Here is a 7,280-nt window from a genome sequence, read left to right as displayed (position 1 = left end):
ATGGCAGCTTTTAACCTCAACGCCTCTGACCCTTCAACATTCATCCTCATGGGCATCCCTGGCCTGGAGGCTGCTCACATCTGGATTTCCATCCCTTTCTGAGGGTGCTATCTCATTGGCTTGTTGGGAAATTTCCTGGTTCTGTTTTTTGTAGTCAAAGAGCAGACCCTGCACCAGCCGATGTACCTGCTGCTCTGCATGCTGGTGTTCACAGACATTGCCACCTCTTCCTCAGTGGTGCCGAAGGCCCTGTGTATATTTTGGTTTAATTGGAAAGGGATTACTCTGGCTGGCTGCCTCACCCAGACATTCTTCCTTAACACTGTTGTAGTTACGGAATCAGCTGTGCTAGTGGCAATGGCCTTCGATCGCTACATTGCCATTTGTAACCCCCTGAGGTACAGCACCATCCTCAGCAATGAACGAATAGCTAAGCTAGGGCTAGTGGGTTTGGTAAGAGCCCTTCTCATCATTCTGCCTATGCCTCTGCTTTTGAGCAGGTTGCCCTTCTGTGACAACCGCATTATCCCCCAAAATGACTGTGATTGCATGACTGTGGCGAAGCTCTTTTGTGGGGACATCGCCGTCATCAAGTTGCATGGTTTGGTGACAATGGTTGTTACCATGGGGATAGATCTAATGCTCATTGCCCTGTCCTAGGGTACGTCTAGACTACAGGCTTCTGTCGACAGAACTTTTGTCGACAGATACTGTCGACAAAACTTCTGTCGACAAAGAGCGTCTAGACTACATTGAGTTCTGTCGACAAAGCAAGCTGCTTTGTTGACATGGCAGTGTAGTCTAGACGCAACCCTACAGGCAATAACACCTTCTGTCGACAGAAGGTGTTATGCCTCGTAAAATGAGGTTTACCAGCGTCAACAAAACTGCTGAGTTCTGTCGACGTTATGTTGACAGAACTCAGCGGTAGTGTGGACGCAGGTATAGTTTTGTCGACAAAAGTCCACTTTTGTCGACAAAACCCTGTAGTCTAGACACACCCCTACAGTCTGATCATCAGGGCTGTCCTCAGAATCCCCTCCAAGGAAGCCCACCTGAAAGCCCTCAACACCTGCACCGCCCACCTCTGTGTGATGTTGTTATATTGTGCTCCCAGCCTGTTCTCGGCGATGACACACTGGTTTGGTCAGGGAATCGCTCCTTACGTTCACGTCATCTTCGCCAACATCTATCTCCTTGTCCCTTCCATGCTCAACCCCATCATTTATGGGGTCAAAACCAAAGAGCTTCATGAAGATGCGCCAGTGCCTCCGGAGAAAGGGTTGGTGTCCATCCCTGTAAAGGGAGAAATGCAAAATGAGGGTGGTTGCAGGATGTGGGAAATAATGTATAGCTATGAAAAATGTGGAAAGTGGGTTGTACGGAGTGGTGTCAACATTGACAACATTGACAGACGGAGCCTGATCATTCAGATTATAGAGAAGTTCAGAGAACTCTTCAGGGGGAACAGACCAAGCCTAGTAAATGATCAGCCAGATAGCAGAGGAATTTTAGTATCAGATACTGAAATATCGGCGACCCCCAGAGTGCAATGCTTGAACTTCATGAACACCTTATGAGGTTCTAATTTAATGGTACGAATTGGGAACAGGCACTTAGGGAACTTCAAGCATGGAGGGAAATGATCACAAACATTAAGATCACAAACATCACGATCACAGGATGAGCGTATGGGGAAATTTCTTAATGTTCAATCTAAACCTCTCTTGCTGCCCATTGCTTCTTGAGCTATCATCAGAGGCCAAGGAGAACAAATTCCCCCCTACTTGTGGCACCCTTTTAAATACCTGAAAACCTCTATCATGTTCCCTCTCAGTCTTCTCTTTTCCAAATTAAACAAGCCCATAGCTCATGTTTTCTAGATCTTTAATCATTTTTAGTGCTCTCTGGACCTTCTCCTATTTCTCCTCATCTTTCTTGAAATATGGCACCCAGGACTGGACACAATATTCAACATGAGGTCTAATCAATGCATAGTAGTGACTTCTTGTGGCTTGCTCATAAAACTCCCATTCATGCATCCCAGAATCATGTCTGGTGACTCTTGTTTAGCTTGTGATCCACTTTGACCCCTAGATCCCTTTCTGCTGTACTCCTTCCTAGACAGCATCTTCTCATTCTGCATGTGTGAAAGAGACTATTCCTTCCTAAATGGAACACTTTGCATTTGTCCTTATTAAACTTTGTCCTGTTTATCTCTGACCATTTCTCCAGTTTGTCTAGATCATTTTCAATTATGACCCTACCCTCCAAATCAGTTTTTGTGGAAGAGCAAATGCGCTTCTTTGGAAGCCTCTGTATTCCTCATGCCACGAGGAAGAAAGGGGCTTTTGAAAGAGGGTTTTTTCCTGACATTTGGCCCAGTCTACATGGGCCAAATTTCAGAAAAGCCTCTTCCGACAAAAGAATCGGAAAAAGCTACACAAAATTCGGTGCGTATTTTGCGTAATTTTTTCTGAAAAAAAAAGCAGCAGTGTAGACCTAGCCTGAAGGCTGTTTTTCTATTTATGACTGAGTTTTATTGAGCTGAGATGAATTGCTAAGCTTCAGAAAGCCTGAAGGAGAAACTAAATATATCTGTTGGAAAGTGCTAAGACGGGAAAGAATCTATAGGAACTGAGGACATTCTGCTGCAGCTTATTGGTGAGAGCTCTGAAATTGTATGTTTTTGAGAACTGGACTGTGTTACCCTGGAGCTGAGAGGTCCGTATCCCACAATGCGATCAGGCCCATTGTGCACTCCGCCACTGTGGATGAATAAAATAGAGCACCAGATATGGAAGGGTTCATTGGAAAACAGGCTTGTAGATGCAAGATCAAAGTCTGGCAGGTTTGGACAATCACAATGAGAGGTGTGGCCAGGCAAGTATTCGTGGGAGAAAGAAAGAAGAGAAGTGAATGAAAACTTGGGTCTAGATGCCTTTGATATGAGACATTGATTGGAAGTGAGGAAAAATGGTGATCCAGTAGGGATCCTATTTTCTTTGTACAAGGTTTAAATCGTTAGCGAATACAGGCTACTTTGGAGCAGTCCTCTGAACCATCTTGAGATATGTTTTCCTGAAAATGTTTTTCCCCATCAGGCTCTGGGAACATGTTGTAAATTACTCAGTACCTTACCAAATGTTACGTAAACATCTGGGATGCTCCAACTGTTTGATATTCTCATATCTTACACTAATATGTTTAAAGAAGAATGAACAAAGATACATTGTGAGGCATTTCCCACAACCCAATGGGACTAGCAGTAAAATGAGAATTGCTAAGTATTGATCTAAAGTGCTATAGCTTATAGTAGGAATTCCTATCACATTCGTGGTCCATTTTTGTCCAGTTCACAGCCATAGGGTTTTCAAATTGGTCAATTCCACAATTTCACGTGTTTCCATCTGATCTTTCATGGTCATATAATTCAAGAGGTCCCAATACACAATGGAATTATGGAGGAGTTTGTGAAATTCTCATTGGGGGTCCCAAGAGTTTCACCCTCATTTCTATGGGGTGCTGCATAGGCAGAAGCCTTCAAGCTTCCTGAAGTGAGAGGTGGCTCTGGGAGCTGGAGGTCTGTAGGAATCTCTCATGGAGATTGCCAGACAAAGGATTCTAGTTGTTAGTTTATGCAACTTGACAGATTAAGTCAGATTTTCTCAACCAATATAGGAAAAATAGGTGCCCCCATCCCAGAAAAAGCACCAGGAGTGGTAACGCCAATGAGACATCCCAAGCGACAACAGGGGCCCTGGGAGAAGAAGCCCCAAGCTCCCGGTACAGCTGTGGACATGAAGCCTGAGTAATCTTGAACCTGGATGTCCCTGAGTCTTGGTGAGGGGTGCAGAATCCCCGGGTCATGCTGGCACTGGGAATGTGTGGAAATCCCAACCCTGGGTTGTGGTAGCCCTAAACATGATAGCTTTGTGGGAGGAGGTCAAAGTCCCAAAGCCCAGGGGGTCATCCCAATATAAAATGCCTACAGCAGATGGAGTATTGGAACAATTGTGACCTGCCAGATCGATATCGACTTTTGTTCACCGCAATGGATAATGGTAAATACCTGTAACCCCCTTTTTCCTCCCCGAGTTACTCGGGAGCAGGTCACACTCACAGGTGTGCCTGGGCGCCTGATGGTTTTAATGTAAAAGGAGATCCTGAGTACCCCAGTGCTGATGTTGTTTAGTTGGGGAAACCCTATCCACCCCCTTGCTGCTGTCCCTTGCTCATAAAGAACATATAATGGTGGTGCCTCCACCTGGCTGGCCCTGTACACACTTACTGGTGTACCTTGGGAACCTCCAGGAATAAACTTATTCCAACAATAAACTGGATCTAATTCCAGAACAACAATTACAAATCATAAATAATATACATCTAATCATAGAATCATAGAATACTAGGACCGGAAGGGACCTCGAGAGGTCACTGAGTCCAGTCCCCTGCCCTCATGGCAGGACCCAGTACTGTCTAGACCATCCCTGATAGACATTTAGATTGCTTTAGAATGAACAACCTTTACTTAACTTAAAGAAACAGGATTTAACGATTAACAGTGAATAACATCAATTAACAAAGTACACAGACGTAAAAGGAACTTATCAAGCTGCAATTTGCACTGCCAATAGTTATCCCACCCCAGAGTGTGCACACCCCTGGACTCAGAGTCCCAGACTCTTGCTTGCGTGGGCACGCTTGAAGAACTGCAGCTGTAATAGAGATTCTCTATAGCTAGTGTGTATGTGGGTCCAAGCTAGGCAGCAGCTCTGGTTCACCGAGTTGGCCTCTCTGCCTCTCTTAGGACCCAGAGTTAGTCTGTATCTCTGAGAGGGCCGGCCTGAGCCCTTTTGTCGCCCTGGGCTCAGGCGCGCGGTGCTGTCCCCGGGCACAAGGCGCATGCGCGGGCCCGCCCGTTGGGCGTGGGCCCGCACCCCCAGGGTGTGCAGTCCTGCCCCGCGGGGTGCACAGCGCATGCGCTGCCGAGCCTGGCCCGGCCAGTGCTGCTGGCGCACGTGCCGGGCCGTGTAGGGCCCTGTAGCCATGGGGGGAAGGGCGTTGCTGGCCGGTGCTGAGGGGCTGGTGCCGCGGGAGCCGGGCGTGTGCTCCTGATAGCAACTGTAAGGGATGCCACACGCCCCTTACAGCTGCCATCAGGCGCCCCTCATCAGTTGGCGTCCTGGGCAGCTGCCCGGCTTGCCCATGCCTCTGTCCGGCCCTGATCTCTGAGGTCTGTCCCAGGCAACATTTTCCCAAAGATGCCCCATTGTTCACAGTCTCCTTCTGTGTGCTGGATGCAGAGTAGCTTCTAGCCACAAGTACAGCCCAAGGGCTTCCCCTCTAGGGCAATCCGAAGCAGCCTGCTAGATCCCAGTTCCAAAGGCTCGCTGTCCCAGTCTGTAACTGCCACATAACAGCTCCTGAACTGGATCAAACTCCTCCACTGCAGCCTGGCTCCCTTTCTGCTCCAAAAACAGAGGGAAGAATCCACTGCTGAGTCTTCCTCCACACACGTGGAGAGACTCAGATCTCCCCAACAAGAGTCACTTCCTTCCTGTTTTTCCCCAGGGCTCATGGGAATTGTAGTCCGTGAGACTGGATTGCAGCACCCAGGGTCTTCCCAGAAAATAAGCAAAGGCACCTTTAGTAAGGGGACTACATACCTTTCATGCCAGAATACTGGGAACAAAAGAAGTTTACACACCCTTTGGCTTACAGGAATTCAGGATCCTGCTAGTTGATAGCAACAGGGGGTCAGTGAGTTTTCAGAGGCTAATAGATATTACGGTTGTATGGGCGACGTGCAGCTGTATTCTGCTTCACAGTCATTTGGATCAACTTTTGGTCCTGTGTCTTGTGGTCCCATCCCCAGACATGGGGCAGATGGAAGTACATTGCACACAATAAAAAAAAGCCATTGTCAATGTCAAGGCTGAATGTTCTGAACAACTCAATTGGCAATGACAATCTTGTCTCTTGATATTGTTGCATCATTTCTTCACTCCTGGGGGAGGGTCTCAAGCTGTTGTTCCCCAGGGTTTATTCTCTGTTTTTCATGGTGACCAGGGGATTGTCTGGGAGTGCTGCCAACCTGAGATGGGGCAGGGACTGTTCAGAGGAATTATAAAGGTTTCCGTCCAGCAGAGCATGTGTCAGACGTGTGAGACTCATACACTGATTCTCAGGGCTCTGCCGCCTGTCGCAGTGAGATTTCCCTTCTCTGCTGGGTGTCATTTAGGTGAGTGACTCTCTCCTCATGCAAATTACTGCTTAAGGTCTCAAGGAATGGCCAGAATTTGGGGAGGAATTCAGCAGGGCAGAATTTTGAAACTTTTTGCACATTCAGAGACGCTGAGGGGTTTCTGTGGTGAAATTGAATCTACTAATGTACAGGAAAGGGTTCAGGAAAATATTAATTGTAAGGCCCTCCATTTGTCTCTTTCTGTGTCCCTCTATGTGCCTCAGTAGCCTCCTTCTTTTGGATGTTGAGGTTTTTCTTCTGGCTTTGTGCAGGTTTGAAATTCCTCTTCTTTGCTTCCTTGTTAGGAAGTGCAGCCCAAGCCTATGGGATGGGTGTATAAATTTCTGGTGGACTCACATTATACCTTTCCTGCTTCCTGGAGAGCAAAATCAGGGCCCCTGAGTTTTTACTCACGCCCTTTACAGGCAGCCTCTGAAAGCCAAACAACCGAAAGGGTTCCTTCAGACCTTTTCAGTGCCCTGACAGAATAATAAACTCGTTAGCGGGACCCAAAGCCTTGTTTATTGCAGCTTGAAGCTGAAAGTTAAACAGTATGAATCTGGCTCCATTGAGCTCACCGCAAAACTCCCAACAGTGCCAGGAATTCACCCTAAATCGATGGAACGGTTCACACTGCCCATGAGCCTCCAGGGACTTTTATTGGATGCTTCCTGTGGACTCTAGGAACAGGTGAGAACATTTCAGCCAAGAACGACTGATGGGAGAGTGACGGCAGATGTTACAAACTGACCAGGCTTCATGGTTCAAAATGAAAAGGGAAAAGCACAATCACGTTGGCGTTGTGATGCTTGAACAGCAACAGTGAATACTGTTCACTGTGGCACTTTTCAGCCATTTTTATCATACGTCAGAAGGCGCTGTCTGTATCTACACTGGGTTGTCTCTCATTTTGTTCTATACTCTCCATAAAAATCATGGTCAGCAATTGGCAGCCCTGACCACACCACAGCAGATAGTGTCAGACCCCGTCTCCTCCCTCAAGGAACCCAACTACAGTCCTGTGGCTGCCAGC

The 7,280-nt window shown here is 47.2% G+C and overlaps 1 pseudogene; it reads left to right on the top strand.

Annotated features, from left to right (window-relative positions):
• Positions 1-660, top strand: LOC142829166 (olfactory receptor 52D1-like; annotated as a pseudogene).
• Positions 661-7,280: the final 6,620 nt, after the last annotated feature.

The sequence above is a fragment of the Pelodiscus sinensis genome, chromosome 1 (assembly GCF_052426305.1).
Source record: "Pelodiscus sinensis isolate ZL-2025 chromosome 1, ASM5242630v1, whole genome shotgun sequence".
Classification (NCBI taxonomy): Eukaryota; Metazoa; Chordata; order Testudines; family Trionychidae; genus Pelodiscus; species Pelodiscus sinensis.
The sequence above is the reverse complement of the archived record's forward strand: the minus strand, read 5'-3'. Positions and strand labels throughout refer to the sequence as shown.